The 20117-nt window shown below is 36.2% G+C and overlaps 1 pseudogene; it reads left to right on the top strand.

Moving 5' to 3' along the window:
* Nucleotides 1-882: 882 nt before the first annotated feature.
* On the top strand, nt 883-5461 carry LOC143620573 (putative flavin-containing monooxygenase 1; annotated as a pseudogene).
* The last annotated feature ends 14656 nt before the right edge of the window (nt 5462-20117 follow it).

The raw sequence follows: 20117 nt of genomic DNA on the forward strand, positions 1-20117 counted from the left end.
AGGGGAGTAGATCCGTGTTTCTTCAGATGGATATTTTATTGCTAATTGTGGGTTTGTGCAAGAATCAGTGGATCATTTACTTATATTGTGTATGGTGGGATTGGTGGCAAAGTCAATATGGTGACAGGTTAGCTTTTGGCTTAATATTCAAATCCCCGTGAATGTGTACTCGGTCACTGAAATGATAAGATTTTGGGAAACACAAGGTATTGCGTCAAAGAAGAAGAAGAAGGCGATTCAAGCAGTGTACGTTCTTGGTGACTATGGACTATATGGAAGTGTAGGAATGATGGGGTTTTTAATACCACGCATTATTCCGAAACTAATTATAATATGGTGGAAAAAATGAAGGAGGACTCCACATTTTGGATGAAAAATAGATTGAAATCGTGATTCTTGCGGTTTGTGTGTTTTATATAAAATCACCGTTATAAAAAAAACAGATTGAAGAGAAAATACGGTATGGTAATAATTAATAAATAAGTTTTCATGACGGATCAATCCGACATTCAAAACTCGTGGTTCATATACTCTATATTTCTTTCCGGCATGATATGAGTTTTATATATTGTAATTCCTTTTTCATATGATATAACTTATCACATTACATTAAGCCTGAAAAAGGAATATGCATAACTAAATATATGATTTAATTGATACATAATTACTTTTAAAATAAATCCTTTAATTGTCTTTGTTTGAAACTTCGATGGCAAATCAGGACCGATACTTTACATGCATCCAGAAGGGGTGCGTTTTATTCAAATCAAGAAAAGTAAAAATAACATAAAAGTACAAAACTTTTGAGTATGAAAAAACACTATAAAAATCCAAGAAATAACATATCAATAGAAGCAAGATTTGATCAAATATTCCTTCAATATGGAGACGAAACAGATAGCCATTGTGGGGGCAGGAAACAGTGGTGTTCTTGCCTGTAAATACTGTCTCTCTAAAGGCTTCAACCCATTGTCTTCGACTTCAAATCCGACATCGGTGGAGTATGGGCTAAAACCATCAAAACCACCAGGCTACAGATACCTAAAGCCATGTATCAGTTTTCTGATTTCCCTTGGCCGGCTTCGGTTACCGACGACTTCCCCACCCAACAAGAGATGATAGATTACATCCGATCGTATGCCATCCATTTCAATCTCATGCCCCACATCAAGTTCCATTCCCGTGTCAAGGGGATCGCCTACGATGGACCATCATCGGATGTGTGGTCGCTTTGGAATGGGACCGTAGAAGCATTTCCACCGGAAGGCAAGTGGAAAGTTACGGTTGACAACACTCAAACTGCGACCACTCAGGTATATATGCGTGCGTGCATGCATGGTCAATTGAATGTCCAAGTGTGGGACAATTATATCACAAATAATTTTAAATTTATATTAAAACGTAGATAAAAACAAAATAAAATTATGTATATAAATTTTTTAGAAAACAAATATTACATGGTATTAGAGATAAAAAAATAAATAAAATATTTAATGTAAACTGAAATCAGAAAGTCTTTAGGTTCCAGAGTTCCGACCTATAAAGGAGTGAAACCGCTTCCAAAGACTCAGCGATAGGGTAGGCCGTAGTGACTACTCAGATAGAAAGCTTCGGAGGAAGCTTTCTATCTTGCTTTCTCCTCCGCTGTGAAGGCTTTCTCTCTGAAAGCATACAAAAAGCTCTTCCACGCCTAGCATCGTACTTTCCTCTACTCGTGTAAGGTAAATTAAAATAGAAGTTAACTAAAAGGTAAAAGCCTTTCAAAAAAAAAAAAAAAAAAAATAAAAGGTAAAAAGGGTTGGAGATCGACGTCACCCTTTCTAAGAACGGAACTCCATTTGTAAATCTTTTTAAAACTGTGGCTAATCAATCTTTCAAAATTACGTATCTCAATAAAGATAAATAGATAAATTAATCTTTGAAAGTCATTGATGTTTGGAACAACTAGGTTTACACTGTGGACTTTGTGATTTTGTGTGTGGGAAGATTCAAAGATGCTCCAAACATGCCTCAATTTCCAGCCGGAAAAGGCCCAGAAGTTTTCCGAGGACAGGCCATACATTCCATGGAATATGCGGCCATGGATCACGACAAAGCTGAAGAGTTTGTGAAAGGAAAGAAGGTGGTTGTTGTGGGGTTTGGGAAAACAGGTCATGACATTGCAAGGGAGTGCTCAACAATCAACGGTTAGTTATCGCCACATTCTAATGATGCAGTTAGTTACTAGCCATCCTTAACTTTCCCAGTGCATGTTGTTTGGTAGGGCCAGAACATCCATGTACGGTAGTGTACAAACGCGATCATTGGAAGCTATCAGAGTGGTTTCCCTTGGGAATCCCCTTGGTGAATATGATGTTCAGTCGAACCACAGTGCTTTCCGTTCATAAGCCAGGCGAAAGCTTTCTGCTTAGTCTTCTAGCAACATTACTCTCACCAGTAGTAAGTTATTTGTGAATATGCAAATTGTGTTCACATCAATGAACATTCAGATGATCTAAACCTTCTCTGTATCATATTAAATAAGTAATTAGGCTATGCGTGGTGGATGAGCTACAAATTGGGGCAAATTGCGACACGTGTCGCCCAGTCAGTAAGGGGTGAGAATTTGTTTTTAGGGTGTAATGGTGTAGGGGTACAAACTGGGTCCACAATATTTTTTTATTATTTTCTTTGTATAATTAAACTAAACATATAATTAAATAAAAATGTATTAAAATTAAAAAGAAATACAGAAAAAAAACTAAAAAAAATACATAACTAAAAATAAAAAAAAATACATAACTAACAAAAAAGTAATATCCATAATATTCACGCATTTTTCAATGCGTCGTCGTTCCAATAATGTGGCCTCTTTGTGTAACCCGCCCGCTTTGAGGGATTCATATTCTTTACTCATTTCCCGCAATTTCAACATAGCGGCAATCTTTTCGTGTTGTTTGTTGGTTTCTCTCATGGTAGTGTTGAGTTCCTCGGCAATCTTTTTGTGTTTTTTGATGATTTCTCTCATGGTAACGATGAGTTCCACGACATGGGTTTCGAAAGGAGGGAATGGGTGGTTCAGTTGGTTCGGGTTGTTTCTAGGATTCATTTAACTAGTTTTTTTTGAAGAATTTGAGCATGAATTGTGTATGAAATGGAGAAGAAGGTATATGTTTATATATATATATATATTGTTTTAATTAGTTTTTTTTTATTTTTGACCGTTGCCAACGGTATTATTATTAAAATAATAATATTTTTCCTCCTTCCGGCGACGAGAGCCTCTCGCCCCCGCCCCTTATCGCCCCAATATCACCCGGGGGCGGTGTCCCCCCCCCCCCCCCAAATCGCCCCATTTTCTCCCTCAATTGCGCCCACTACGTTTAGCCTTAGCTTTAGGGAACAGTTTTTTTACTTATCATTATTCATTGTATACTTTATTCTTAGCCTTTTCAATTATTTATGGTATCCTAGAATTCGAATTTTTTTAGATCATGCGTAGTTAAAATTCCTCATGTAGGGGCGTTGTACGACAAGTAGCATCCCAATCATCATTGCAAGGTTTTGTAAAAAGTGATGCGTTAATAAAAAGTTCACAACTCTTATGTAACAATTAATGTTCCCCCCCCCCCCCCCACACCAACAACACCCCGTCTCTCTCAATTTATGTTACAACATTGTGTACACAACCTTGAACGCCAAAATATCACTCACAACTTGGGGGGGGGGGGTATATGGGTGAGTTGTGGGCAAAAACGTCATCTACAAATCTACCACTATGCGTGGTCTTAATAACATATTTGAAAAACCACACTAAATTAACCAATAGATTTAGATTAAATATTTGTCATTGTATTATATTTTCAGTTTTTCATACTTTTGTTAACATTCGGCTATAATTATTTTATCAGTATTTAAATATATACAAATAAAGCATATCAAAATCTGGTGCTGCTAAACGTACCCTCTTTATTACATTTTTATTAAATATACATCCTCATTCAAATTTCACATTTATCTAATTCAAACCTTTTTGATTTTTTGTCATTTTTTTATCTTTTATTATTATTTCCTTTAGACACATTTTTTAAGAATATTTTTTACTATTTTTTTTATAGTTTTAAAACATTTTTTTTCATTTTTGTTTTAAATAACGAAATTTTTTTTTCTTAATTAAATTAAACATTTTTTATAATTTTTTAATACATTTGTTTTTTCTATAATTGTTTTCAATGTTTAGAGTGTTTTTATAATAGTTTTTGAAGATAGTTTGTATTTTTTAAAACAAATTTCTTAATGTTTGTTAATAAAATAAATAAATAAATAAATAGTGTATTTACGTAATAAATTGCACAAATTTTGTATTATAAAATTTAAAACATGTTAGAGGGGAGTAATATGTCAAATAAAATTATTAAATGAATTGAAAGTCTAGATGAAGGGTATGACAAGTAGAAAAGAGGGTACGTTCAGCATGACGTATCAAAATAAAACTGTGATAATGTTAGTTTTTAAATTGTTTCTTTACTTACAACAATTAAACAAACAATCAAAGGTAATTTTTCATACAAAGAAATATTTAGATATTCATGTTTTTGTTGCTTTTTATAGTATCATCTATTCAACAAGTGTATAACACACCTTAAAACCAGGAAATATTGTATATACATAAGTATATTTTACAATTTTGTTTATTTTTATAAACAACATTCCACATTTTATGATATATTCAACCCACGTCATATATGGGATTCTAACCTATTATATATGTATTTAATAGCGTTGGGGAATATGGACACTTGTCGAAAGCCATGCCAAAATGACACTTCCACTCTCCAAGTACGACATGGTGCCACAACATAGCCTCCTAAACGACTTCTCCTCAGGATTGGTTTTGTATATGCTAGATCCCGATAACTTCTTTGATGCGCTCGACCAGGGAAGCATCAAGTTGAAGAAATCTCCAAGTTTTGAGTTTTATGAGAAAGGTATTTTAATCGGTGACGACAACACACACATAGAAGCGGACGTAGTTATTTTTGCTACGGGATTCAATGAAACTCGTGCGTATATTTGAATCACAAACATTTCGCCAATAAAAATACCGAGAATATTTACTAAATTTCATATTATCGATAGGGAATCCATTCATCCCCGGATACCGCAACTTGCTGTGGTCGGATTTTCTGATGGTCTTTCAAGCCTTTACACCTCTGAAATGAGGTGTCGTTGGGTGGCGGTGCTTCTTGAAGGTGCAGTTAAGTTACCAAGTGTTAAAGAGATGCAGAAAGACATCGTCCGCTGGGATGAATGTATCAAGCAGTCATTTGGAGAATTCCATTCTCGATCCTTCTTTGGTGGTATAGAGATTTGGTATAATGATCTACTATGCAAAGACATGGGAATGAACCCAATGAGAAAAAAAGGACTGCTAGCTAACCTATTTGAAGCTTATGCTCCCATGGACTACGCCGAAATATGATTGAAATGAGGCGAACCATCTGGGAAAACTTGTAGTTGTGTGATTGAGATATTATGTTATTGTAATAAGGTAATTATCAGAGTATTACCATCTAATATCGTAATAAATTTCTACATTGTGTTAAACTGTTAATTTTGAAAAATTTCTGAATTTAGCAAAGAGGAATTGTAACATCCCGAAAAATTTCAGTTTATGTGTGATAACATGTGAAAGATAAAGGACCAAAAATATTCTCAAAAAGAGTAATGGAGAATAAGAAATTGGAAGAATCCCACGTTGAGGGAAAAAAAAACCTTATCATGTTGGTGTAGGAAGAAAGTGGAGTTATCCCACATGGATATAAAAAGAAAAAGAGAACTTGTTCCACATTGATAGATTATAAAACTTGTGAGCTCCTTATAAGGAGATGGGTACACATGATAATATTCTTATGTGGCATGATGTTGTGTGTCCGGTGTGTTTAAAAGTTGGATAATTTATGGAATTTAGTTTCCGCACAAGATCGTGTTTTAAATTTATAAAAGTGATTTCTACTAAGACTAAACACACACAAAATAGGCAAGTGTACCTATCGTATATGTAAAATAGTATTGGTAAGAACCAAGTATTGATCCGTGGACACAAATATTTCTAATAATAAATCTTCATTTTAATTTAATTAGAGAAGATAATAATTTTTGGGGTGATTTTTAAACATTTTAGAATAAGATATATATATATATATATATATATAGGGGATGGATCTTGCGAGAAGTGATATTACAGCGAAAAGTGCGAGAAGTGAATGTGTAACTCCATTAATCCCTAATTTTTCACTCTCTTTCTTATGATGTTACATACATGTATGTAGGTTGGTTGTATTTATGTCTTAATACACATTCAAACCTACCTATACACATACAAATGTACCGAGCCACATTGAAACCTACGTACTACACACATACAAACATACATATACATATACATATACAAACATACGTACCTACACACGTACATGCGCACCTATACAACACACCTACACATAAGAAATGGAGTGAAATTAGGGATTAATGGAGTTACACCTTTACTTCTCGCTGTAAAAAAACTTCTGAAATGATCCAATACCTATATATATATATATATATATATATATATATATATATATATAAAATCTAGGTGAACAAAAAGAGAAATTCTAAATGGGTAAATTAATTATGTGAAGATTACCATTCATTCTTCCTTGATGATTAAAAAGAAAATATGTGATAAACTTGCTTTAATAGTGTATGATAGAATAGTCCCTCATTTTTAAGTGAACATATCCTATAATATAAAATAAAGTAGCATGTTTAACTTCATGTCTTCCACGAGAATGTCAATTTAAGTAAGCAAGTAGTTTTAGTAAAGTATAAAGATTAAGATTGACTTCGATTTCTCAAATACCAATTCTAACAACTTCGGGTGGTTATAGTTTAGTCACACAACCTCCCCTCGGTTGATTTAAGTAGGTTATAATTACACATTCCTTTAACATATGATTTCTTTAACTAGTATGATAACTTAAGCAATCGTGTTAACAATGTTATTTCAGAATTACCAAAACTAGAGAAATATGTCATAGCTTATATCTCATCATTTCTAAGTACAATATAAGGATCCACGTTTTATCTTAGATAAGTTATCAAGATATTCTTTTTACCATTTCTAGTCTCAAAAACATGAGTGATTCATGAATTATTGTTAATCATTAACCTTGATGTGTTGAGTTAAAGTGATAAAACATTTTTTTATCAAAGAATAACTGCAAAATAACCATGTATTTTACTAAATCTAAATCACATATTTAATATAATCATCAAGTAAAACAAACCTTTTTCATAGAAATTAGATGGTTATTGGAGTTTTAGCTCATAATGAGCATGGTTATGAACATAAAAAGAGATGAAGATGACAAACACATGATTGAACTAGAGCAATCTAACCAAAATATGGATGAATCTTCATTCTTGAATGGTGATGGATAATGATGGTTATGATGATGATGATGATGATGACCTCCAAGCCTTCAAACTCTCCACAAGATCTTCAATATGAGTGTAATGTGGGTGTTTTTATAAGTGAAACCCATATAGAATTCTTTTTGAAGCACTCCAAATGGATGCAACATGTTCCACTATTTATAGACTGTCTAGGAGACCAGGCACGACCTTGTGCTCCATGAGGCACGCCCCCGTGTTAAGCCGTGCACTCGCAAATGCTCTGTCAGATCATACATGCTGACTCACCATGGGGGCGTGCTTCATGATGCAAGACCTCGCGTTTTTGGGTGTATGTTATATTTTCTTTTATCTTTTTTGAAAGGTGACCACGGCCCCATGTTCTCTGAAGCACGGCTCCGTGTCCGGCTGTCCAACATTTTCTCTTTTTCTTGCAGATTTTTGTCTTTACTTGCATAGGAAAGCATGGGGCGTGTTCCATGAAGCATGGGGGTGTGTTTTCCCGTTTTCTTGGATTATCTTTGATTTTTCTTTTCCTTTAAATTCATTTCTTCTTTTGAGGCTTGGATTCACCTGAAAATACATTTTAACATGATAAGTAGTTATTTGGATTATATTATTTGATAGAAGTTACAGTTTTTTAGAGATTTTTTTATGCTAAAAGATGTATAATTCTATATACATCAAATATCCCCATACTTGAACCTAGCTTGTCCTCAAGCAAGCTACTTATAAATAATCTCTATAAATAGCAAATTAGGACCATAGCTTAAACATCCCCAAAATAATTTCGAGAAAATGGGAACAAAATAACCAACCTTAAACCCTAGGAATATATGTAGTGATATATAAAAAGTTGATTTGTTTTTATGAGCTTCTGTTTATGCAAAACGTCATATTCTCAGAATGTTCACTCACACTCGGCTTTATATTTGATCATACATGTGATGTATGTGTGTGATCACTCTTAGACAAAATGTGACATGTGAAAAATAAGCTTGTAACAAGTTCAATTCTCCCCTTTGTGAAGGGTTGCATAAATCATAAGGTAATAAGGGTTGGTTTTTTGAGAGTAGGAATTTGGCGTTTTGTGGTGGTTCAAGGGTTAAGCTTAATGATGGTGAGGATAGTAAATACAACTTCTACTGATTATCGGGAGTTTTAAAATTTCTTCAATGGTTAGCTTATTTTCTCCCTATTGCTGATGATTTTTTTTTTTACAAACCTAGTGACTCTTTTAAGGTCATATCGTCAAGACCAGTTTTGTCGAGGATGTGAATAAGTTCTTCCTCAATCATGTTCTGAACTTTACTCCCAACTCTAATGGATCGTTTGGCTTTGAGCCTAATAGCCCCCAGCCTTATTTGTTCGGTATATTCATATTGAGACTGATCTTGACTTTTTCTACATCTTCCTTCGTGGGACCAGTTTTTACACCCTGAGCATCGTTCGTATCTTTTTTCTCTTCTTTTCATTGCGCTTTTGGAAATTCCACTAAATGGTGGCCTTTGTTCGTCTTGACGCCACTTTTTCCTCACCTCATTACTAAAGAGAAAAATTCTCTCCCTTAGTTTTGGAGGCAACCTAGGTTTTGCAAAATGTATGCAGCAAATGAAATTGAAATCGAAGGAATGCATTTCCAGTTCTTTAGGGTCTGCTGGTAAACGACCAATGTTGTATTTTACCGGTGAGAGGGATAAAGTGGTAAGTTTTTTGGGTGTTGTGTTGCACTTTGGAGAATGGTTTGAGGGAGTTGTGATAATATTACATTCTTCTTTATACAACGCTTCGTGCGGTCTTGAAAAGAATACTTGAGACACGTTCTAAATCACACGAAACACATGACTCACTCAATGCTTCCGAAAAAAATATTTATATGGCATGAGGTTTATCTCATAGTAACGAAGGGATTGGGTGTAAACGTTATATTTTGCATAAATTTATTCTCACTATAAAAAAACTTCTTTTTCTTTTTCACTTTCTTTTGGTTAAAGTACATTTTTAGTTGGTTATTTGCAAAAAAATTTCTTGGATATTCTTTTTTGTTTTGTCACAAAATAGTCTTTGTTTGCTACAAAATTGTTGTTATTTAGAGAATTTTATAATTAATTGAGCAAGAAATTGGTTAAATAATTCCCCTCCCCACACTTGAATCTCACATTGTCCTCAATGTGAAAAGATTCATAAAAAAGTTCATAAAAAGATTCAAATTGAAATGTGGCAGGTAAATGGAAAGGAACTTCCCTACGAGCTAACGAAATTTCGACAGAGCGTCCCCTGTTTTTCGTTCGTTTTCCTGTAGTGTACCTAAATAATAAAAACCGCACATACCCAACAAACATCCAAAGCATAATAATACACAAAATTGGGTGTGGAATCATCCAAACCCCGCCCCACGGGCTAAATAAGTCTCAAGTCTAATGGCTAGGTACAACCAACCATATCAAACAACAAACAAACCAAAGTAAAACTGTCTTAAACAACCATAATAATAATAATAATAATAATAATAATAATAATAATAATAATAATAATAATAATAATAATAATAATAATAATAATAATGTCATCAAATACTACCACCCATGCCTATGTCCATACCCAGACCTACTGCTCGTCAGTTGCCCGGATGTTCTGGTTCAAAGGGTCCCCAATGCCGATGCTCACTTAGATGATGAATATCCCGCATCGTTTCTGCATACTCTGTGGCACGCTGTGCGTTATATGTAGCGATCTATCCTGATAACCTGTCAAATGAAGAAATGGTGCGAGTCTGAGAACAGTCAATGAGCCCATATAGCCCCTCAAAAGAGTACTGGCAATTATGTGACGAGTTGGGGTCGGCGCGTGATGATGATGAGTCGCCCTACTAAGAGTATGTGGGGCGGCAGGCCTGTCTGGGTGGTGATCATGTGTTAGTGCACGAAATTGTTGTCCGTAGCATTCGAATAATGTATACATAGTCTAGATTGTTTATTTATTGTAAAATGGCCATTCGCTATGGATTGTATAGCGAATGCGTCCATTCGTTAGTAATCAAGGCTAGTTCGTTAAGTTTATAATCCCATTCGTTATGTAATATAACGAATGGAGGCTGGTTCGTTAAGTTATCATCATTCGTTATGGAATCATAACGAATGGAGTCTAATTCGTTTATGAAGATATAACGAATTAGACATAAGTTAACGAACTGGTGCTTTGCCCTATAAATAGGCAAATCCATGCTCATTTGTAGGTGTACATATTTAGAGAGAGATCTAGATCTAAATTATGCTCTCCATAAGTTATTTCCATCCACCATAATGTATTCATCTATATTTATCAATAAAGTAATAATTTAACGTTTAGATCTTGTACATAATCGATGTATCGTATTAGCGGCTAGATCCGTAATGGGTTTCTACGGTGGTATCAGAGCAGGATCTGCTCTCGATACTTCGATTAAGGTATGAATATGAGTTTTTCGTATTTTTCGTGTTCTTCGGGTTTTGGTCAGATCTGGAGTAAATTAGTGTGTTATTGGTGGATTTGAGTGTGAATTCGTGTTTATGGATGGAAGAGGGAACTTCCTGTGTAATTTGGTGTTAAGTTATGGTGTATTGAGTGATTCACCATGGAAGAGCATGTTAACTTTTGATTCGGTTTATGATGATTTAGTGATTGTTAAGATGTTGAATGATCGAGTTGTTCATGAAGATGTGTGACGAGGTTAAACGTAAAGATATGTTTTTCTTTTACCGGTGTTGACGGATAGCTGATGACTTGCTGCTGATTGTTGAAAGATTGAACCGTATCATATGCCAATGGATGATCGGGATGATTTCCAAGAGTTGCTCACAATGAGGGGGTGATCTGATATGAGAAGCTACAGGTTGTTGGTTTGCTGAAAAGATTTAAAGATTGTCCGTTTGCACAAGCTCGAAAATCATCAGTCAAGGGGGTGTCTGTTAGAGCACGGTTTGTGACTGGTGATTTGCAGTTAAAGTATTCAAGATTAAAGTATTCGATAGCTACGGAAAAGGGGGTGTCTGTTAGTGCACGGTTTGTGACTGGTGATTTGCAGTTAAAGTATTCAAGATTAAAGTATTCGATAGCTACGGAAAAGGGGGTGTCTGTTAGTGCACGAAATGGTTGTCCGTAGCATTCGAATAAGTTATACATAGTCTAGATTGTTTATTTATTGTAAATGGCCCATTCGCTATGGTTTGTATAGCGAATGAGGTCCATTCGTTATATGCTAGGCTAGTTCGTTAAGGTATATGCTCATTCGTTATGGTAGCATAACGAATGAGAACTGGTTCGTTAAGTGATTAGCCTAAACATAGCGAATTAGGCTTATGTTAACGAATGTGAGTGTGCAACCTATATATAGGATGCTCCCATTCATAATTATGTGAGATCACACATATGAGAGGTGTGAGGTCCTAGATCTAAGTTATATTCTCTCTAAGTTATGTATTTATCCACCATAATGTATTCTCTCCATATTTATCAATAAACTATATATTTAATGTATCTTAGATTCGTATTGTATAATCGATGTATCATGGCGGCTAGATCCTTAACGGGTTTCTATAGTGGTATCAGAGCAGGAGCTGCTCTCGATACTTCGATTAAGGTATGAATCTGAGTTTTTCGTATTTTTCGTGTTCTTCAGGTTTTGGTCAGATCTGGAGTAAATTAGTGTGTTATTGGTGGATTTGAGTGTGAATTCGTGTTTATGGATGGAAGAGGGAACTTCCTGTGTAATTTGGTGTTAAGTTATGGTGTATTGAGTGATTCACCATGGAAGAGCATGTTAACTTTTGATTCGGTTTATGATGATTTAGTGATTGTTAAGTTAATTGGATGATGGATTTGTGTTTATTATTGAAATCCGCATGTTTCTGTGGATTTTGGTGGTTAATTATGGTGTATTGAAGGTTTTGCCATGAAAGATCATGGTTTTGGGTTGAGTTATTTGGTGATGAATAAGTAATCGTTAAGTTATTTGGACGATGGATTCGGAATCGTGGTGAAAAACCGAGTGTTCGGGTAGATTTTCATGGTTAATTATGTGTTTATGATGGATCTGCCATGGATACAGCTTGAAAATGCAGTTTCCGGCCAGATCTGAGTTTTTCCGGTAAGATAACCACTTTTTCCGGCGAAATTCGTTTTTCCGGCGAGCAGTTACAGATCCAACAACCTGATTCGTTGTTACTGTAGCTAATTCGTTAAGGAGTCTAACGAATCTACTGTAGCAATTCGTTAAGGTAAACATAACGAATTAAGGTAATTCGTGAAGCTGATTCGTTAAGTTAAATGTAACGAATCAAGAAGATTCATTAAGTTAATTCGTTAAGTTAAAGGTAACGAATTAAGGAAATTCGTTAAGTTATTTCGTGAAGGTGATTCGTTAAGGTATTGGTAACTAATTAAGGTGATTCGTTAACTATTATAACGAAGTGAAATCTTAACGAATGGGAGGCCATTCGTGTAACTGTTATAAAGAATTGGAGTTGGTAATTTATAACGAATTAAGTTGATTCGTTAAGTGTATAACGAATGGTGATTAAGTTAACGAGTTGAAGAGCACGAACTAAGTTAACGAATGGGATGATTATTTATAACGAATTAGAGAGGCAATTCGTAAAAAAAAAAAGTAAAATGGCGGGAAAAATTTTGGTAATATATTTTCCGGGTGATTGTTTATGCGTTTCGACTGGTCGAGGGGAGATCTCGTGTAATTTAAGGAGGAGTGTGTTTGTTTATGAACCTTGAAGATTATCTAAGACCTTACCGAATTTGTCAAGAAAAGGGGGAGATAAAACTTTTATTTGAGATTATTTGGATTGTATCTTCCTACGTTTGCAAGGTTTCTTGAAAAATTACTGCAATTCGGGTGGTAATTTTCATGCTTACAAAGCTATGTTTGACTAAGTTCAAGACTGCAATTGTTCTTCGATTGGTGAATGATTTGTTCAAGATGGAAACCTGACTATGTGGGATACGAGTGTCTGTCCGTTTACTTCTTTCTAAGGGACTTTGATCCTGACTATGTTGGCTACGAGTAAAAGGCGGATTACTGAAGAATATACGAGTCTTGTCATTGGATTGAAGAATTTGATCATTTAGGGTTTATTAATGGAGGTTGGAACTCTGAATCATATGCTCAAACATTAGTGCATCTTTGCGAACGGGATGTGGAAGAGCTTCAAAGAGTATATTTGGATACACATTATCAAGAGAGAGAAAATCGAAGTGAAAGATGTTGAATGATCGGGTTTTTCATGAAGATGTGTGATGAGGTTAAACGTAAAGATATGTTTTCCTTTACCGGTGTTGACGGATAGCTGATGACTTGCTGCTGATTGTTGAAAGATTGAACCATACCATACGCCAATGGATGATCGGGATGATCTCCAAGAGTTGCTAACAATGAGGGGGTGATCTGATATGAGAAGCTATAGGTTGTTGGTTTGCTGAAAAGATTTAAAGATTGTCTGTTTGCACAAGCCTGAAAATCATCAGTCAAGGGGGTGTCTGTTAGTGCACGGTTTTGTGACTGGTGATTTGCAGTTAAAATATTCAAGATTAAATTATTCGATAGCTACGGAAAAGGGGGTGTCTGTTAGTGCAAAATTGTTGTCCGTAGCATTCGAATAATGTATACATAGTCTAGATTGTTTATTTATTGTAAAATGGCCATTCGCTATGGATTGTATAGCGAATGCGTCCATTCGTTAGTAATCTAGGCTAGTTCGTTAAGTTTATAATCCCATTCGTTATGTAATATAACGAATGGAGGCTGGTTCGTTAAGTTATCATCATTCGTTATGGAATCATAACAAATGGAGTCTAATTCGTTTATGAAGATATAACGAATTAGACATAAGTTAACGAACTGGTGCTTTGGCCTATAAATAGGCATATCCATGCTCATTTGTAGGTGTACATATTTAGAGAGAGATCTAGATCTAAATTATGCTCTCCATAAGTTATTTCCATCCACCATAATGTATTCATCTATATTTATCAATAAAGTAATAATTTAATGTTTAGATCTTGTACATAATCAATGTATCGTATTAGCGGCTAGATCCGTAACGGGTTTCTACATCATGTCCTCCTCTCATGTATATCTTGAATGGTCATCTTGGCAGGATCCTCTAAATCCCAAATTTGGTTGTAGGCATCCTGGAACTTCCACTATGGTGGGTCTCATTCAATTTGTTGGACCATTTTCATACTGATACAGAGGCCCAGATCAAGTGGTATCGGCCTCGGGCTTCGTGTTCCTTCTCTAGTCGGCACCATAGGCTTTGTAAAGCTTATAAATCCAAGCACCACCAAAAATCGAGGTAATGGGCCTTTTTGTGTTACCATTTGTTTTGAACAACCGACAGAACATGTAAGTAATGTTGCACGATACCTCGTTATTTATACAGTAAAAGGCCCACAAATCCCTCAAACCCATGACCCCCTAGTTCTAGCCACGCTGTGTCACTGTGTGGCTCAACAAGCGTTGAATGTAACACATCAACAGGTCGCGTAGAGCGGTGATTTGGTGCTACTTGGTGTGTATTGTTCATTCCCATAGCTTAGTTGTTCCCATGCCTCTAATATGGTGTTTCCTGCTTCACCAGTATCTTGATCATCCTCGTCCGAGAAACTCGTCCCTGCTTCATACCATAAAGCAGTGTCGGTTTTGTCGGCGTATAGATTCCCATGTCAATCCCCAATTGTGTTACCGAAGTGGTATACCATTCTCCCCCGATCCTAAACTGGATATAGTGTTGTCCCACATATCCAAATCCTTCTTCTTAATCAAGAATGAAGCCCAAAAATATTTGGTAAGTTCAGTTACCGATTTTCCCTTTTGGTTAAAAACACGTGCCCGTGGGCCTTTCACAAGCCTTTGATACCTTCCAAGTTGGTTCACTTGTTGCAAAGTTTCGGTACATGCGTAAAAGTTTGGTTCTGATTCTCTTCTGTCTAGATATATCATTCTCTGACGTGTGGTTTCATCCCGTCTCAAGCGTTCTGGAAAGATGAGGAACACGTGGACATCGTCTTCATACTCAGCCATCTGAAATTTAGAACAAGATTAGGCAAATAATCATAAAGTTTAACTGAAAATATGGAACAGAAGCCAAAGCACCCCCCCATGTTTTTGGGATTTTGACAGCTTTGACTATTTTGAACAATTTTGAGCAAGGTAGACCTACATTTGACCATGGGGGCGTGTTTTGCAGAAACACAGCCGTATTTTTAATCTGAATTTCGAAAGTGTCACGATTCAAACTTGCATTTCAGCCCGGTTCTTAAGAAATATCATACGAGTTTGATTTATACGATATGGATTGTTCAAAACCCGAACCCGAATGATTTTCTTTCAAAAAAATCTTTCAATTCTATGTCCTAATCGGTTCAAACCTCTTTTGACAAATCAAAACCCTAGATTATAACAATTAAGCATCCTATTATTCGGGTTTTGACCCGATTCAACAATGAAATATGTATGATATTCGGGTTCGAAGCTTACATCTAACCCGATTTTGACTTAGAATGGTAAATTAGAACCCTAGAATCATTGAATTGACATACCTTTGTCTTGAATTTGAAGAATTAAAGTAAAGATTGAAAGAAAGGATGGTTGGTCGCTGGTTTTCAAATGGAGGTGGCTTGTGTTTTTAGAGTTAAGTTATGAGAAATTTGGTATTTTATAAAAAATCCCTAATTGTACTTTTAAGTGGGGCACGGACCCGTGCTTCAAGAAGCACGGCCCGTGCTGCATTGGGCAGTTAGGTCATTTTTTTTGTTTATTTAATGAGCTTGGTCATTTTTAACTGATTTTACTGAAGATTTAAGTTCTAAGACATAAAAGTCCTAAGGAATTTCATTAACTTCTTAAACATTACACCGAAAATAAAATAAAACAAAACGAACCGAAAGCATAAAACTAGCTTAATCGATAACAAAGTGTAAGGAAGCAAAACAAGGCTTATCCTACTTGAAACTACTAACAACCACCATCCCCAAACAAGTATTGAATGTGTGGTGGGACTCTCTTGGCTTCTAAGAGCTCGGAAAGCTGTTTGTTGGGCTTTCTGATTTCTCGGGTAAGGAAGTTGAGCTTGAAGTCCACATCCTTGTTGTCGCTCTCAATGATGTGGAAGTTCTCGAACCTCAGTTGTTTGATTTTGTTTGTCATTTCGATCAAGTGATCCTCTGCTTGAATGTTGCTTTTGACTAGGTCCCTCACCACACTTTGGAGCCTTGTGATTTCTTGTTCAAGATGTGATGAATTTTCACCATTCTTGAACTTTTTCACTGCTTCCATTCTGTACTTTTGTTATCCATTTGGGATATTTTTGGTTTGGTATTATTGAAATAGTGAAGTGTGTTTGCATTATATAGAGGGACTGGACGTCGGGCACAACCCCGTGTAACTTGTTACACGGCCCCGTGCTTTTGAGGGATAAATGTTTCTAATGCTGAGAATTGCATGGTGTCAGCGCGTATCATGCTGAAGATTCTAGGGTGACACGGCCCCGTGTACACTGATACACGACCTGTGTTTCAAGCCACTGGAAAATTTTATTCTTGATTTTTAGCAAAACGCGAGAGCAAGAATTTTTCCAGAACGATGTTCAAGATGTTAATTGAACACACTTTACTTACTAAAATTATTTTCATTAATAAATAGGTCCTATTCATGGAATCGGGATGAACCCGAATATCCTAGAACATAATATAAAGTCGGGTTAAGCCCGAAAGTCCCAAACTTGTGCTTATTGCACTTGATTAGAGATGAAAAGATACAAACGACTCTAGATTTCATTGAACGGGTCTCCAGCATCAAACGATCCGGGTGGAGGAAAGTAGGTGAAACATAGGACTTGAAACTACAGTTGTTTGTTGATGTCTCGTAATTCCATCTTCATACTTTCCACCGACTCGGTGAGTTGAATTAGACGCATCTCTGCGAGGAGATTTATTTCGGTGAGTTTCTTAACGAGCTCTTGAAGTTTGAGTAGCAGCTCGGTTTTGGAAGGATGTCGGGTTTCGTTTCTCGGTTGGCGAGGAATGGGATTCTCATTGCTCATCTCAGTAGGCATTGTGATTTCTTGGAGGTGAGAATTGGTGTATGGTTTGGTGAGAAATTCATTGGCAAGAGATGCAATTTATAGCGAAACAGTTTCCAAAAACGGCCCCATGTTTCAGGGAACACGACACCGTGCTTTAATCTGACATTTCTGTTACGAGTCAGACTGACTGAAATTTTTGCAGCGAAAACTCCGACCCGCAATTTGTGGCACACGCCCCCGTGTTTTGATATATATATATATATATATATAACAAAAACAAGGGAATATATATACAAGGCCTGGTTTAATTAGGGTCTTGGCCAGACCCTACTTCCAGTATGTTTATCGGTTCTGGTGGAGGATTACTACCTCCAAGACAGCCTCGAATGGTCCATCGATGATGTATGGTTTTAATCGATGTCCATTAACTTTGAACTTGTGGCCATCAAAATTTGAAATATCAACTGTCCCACAATCAAAATTTTTTTAACTATGTATGGGCCTGTCCAACGAGATTTCAAGTTTCATGGGAAAAGCCTAAACATGTGTTATATAACAGTACATGATCGCCAATTTAAAATTTCTTGTTCCCTTTTCAATGGGCGTCGTGCAAACTTTTAGTCTTTTCTTTGTAAGACCAGGAATTTTCGTAGGCCAGTGCTCTTAGTTCTTCTAGCTCGTGAATCTGATCTTCTCGGTTTTTATAGGCGGACATTAGATCAAAGTTCATTGTTCTAAGAGCCCATTAAGCTTTGTGTTTTAGTTCTACGGGTAGATGACATGCTTTACCATAAACAAGTTTGAAGGTGTTGTTCCTATGGGGGGTTTTGTAGGTCGTCCTAAGGGCCCACAAAGCATCATCTAATTTTTCTGCTCAATTTTTGCAATTTATCCCAATAGTTCTTTTGAGGATCCTTTTAATTCCTCGATTCGAGACTTCCACTTGCCCACTGGTCTACGGATGGTATGGTGTTGCCAAATGGTGGTGAACTCCATATCGTGCGAGGAATTTGTCCATTAGATGTTGCAGAAGTGAGCACCTCTGTCGCTAATTAAGGCTTTTGGAGTACCGAATCGTGAAAATAACTTTTTTAGAAATCGTACAACAACCCGAGCATCGTTAGTTGGTCGAGCTTATGCTTCAACCCATTTAGACACGTAGTCAACTGCTACTAGGATGTATTTATTTCCAAATGAGTTAGGAATTGAGCCCATGAAATATATTTCCCATACATCAAAGACCTCACAAATTTGGATGCCTTTTTTAGCCATCTCATTTTTGGCTGAGATGTTTTCGGCTCTTTAACAAGTATCGCATGCTTCGATCAAAGAATGTGTGTATTTATATATGATGGGCCAAAAGAATCCTGCATTGAACACTTTTCTGACCGTGGTGGTGGTACTGTGGTGTCCACCAGTTGGTCCTTCATGGCAGTGTTTGAAAATATCTAAGGTTTCCTTTCCTGATACACACCTACGAACAACATGATTGGCTCTTATCCAAAACAAGTAAGGGTCTCCCAGAAATAGAACTTAAGGTCGGACAATAATTTCTTCCTTTGTTAATGAGTTAGCCCTTTTCTTATGACTCTACAAGCTAGATAGTTTAGGAAATCGAAAAACCAAGGACTTTCATCCTCTTCTTTAATGAATTCTTGGATATGCATGAGAACTTCGTATGGAAAATTATCATCGATAATTTCCTTGTGAATTTCTTCTGAAGCTGGGCATTCTAAACGGGAAAGATGGTATGCAGTTACATTCTCTGCTCTCCTTTTGTCCTTAACTTCTATGTCGAATTGGAGTAGTAGAATCCATCGGTTAAGTATGGGTTTTGCATCTTGCTTGTTGAAGAGGTATTGTATGGCGGCATGGTCGGTGTAAATGATGGTTTTGGAAAGAACAAGGCTGGATCTAAATTTTTCAAAGGAAAAAACTATGGCAAATAACTCTTTTTCTATTGCGGTGTAATTTTCTTGTGCATCATTAAGAGTTTTACTAGCATAGTAAATTGGGTAAAAATGCTTTTCTTTGTGTTGTCCGAGTACGTTGCAAAGTCACTTGTATTGCACATGATTTCGAATTTAAGGGTCCAATCGGGTGTAGTCATGATTGGCGCATTGACTAGATTGTCTTTTAATATGTTGAACAATTCAACAGATTCTTCAGAGAAGACGAATGGTGCATCATTCTCCAGAAGTTTGGTCATAGGTCTAGCAATTTTGGAAAAGTCTTTTATTAAGCGTCGATAGAATCCCGCGTGACCTAGAAAACTTCTAATGGCTTTGACTGAAGTTGGTGGCAGAAGTTTGGATATAGTTTTGATTTTTGCTCTATCAACTTCTAGTCCTTATTGGGATATCTTATGACCGAGAACAATGCCCTCTTTGACCATAAAGTGACATTTTTCTAGTTGAGTACTAAGTTCACTTCTTCACAACTAGCTAGCACTCTATCTATGTTTCTTAGACAATGATCTAAGGAGTCTCCAAATACTGAGAAGTCGTCCATGAAAACTTCCAAAGAGTGGTCGATCATTTCATGAAAGATGGCCACCATGCAACGTTGTAAGGTGGCCGAAACGTTACATAGTCCAAATGGCATTCT

This window comes from Bidens hawaiensis, unplaced genomic scaffold (assembly GCF_021521415.1).
Source record: "Bidens hawaiensis isolate Kalapana, Puna unplaced genomic scaffold, B.hawaiensis_p1.1 tig00002617_1, whole genome shotgun sequence".
In the NCBI taxonomy this organism is placed as follows: domain Eukaryota; kingdom Viridiplantae; phylum Streptophyta; class Magnoliopsida; order Asterales; family Asteraceae; genus Bidens; species Bidens hawaiensis.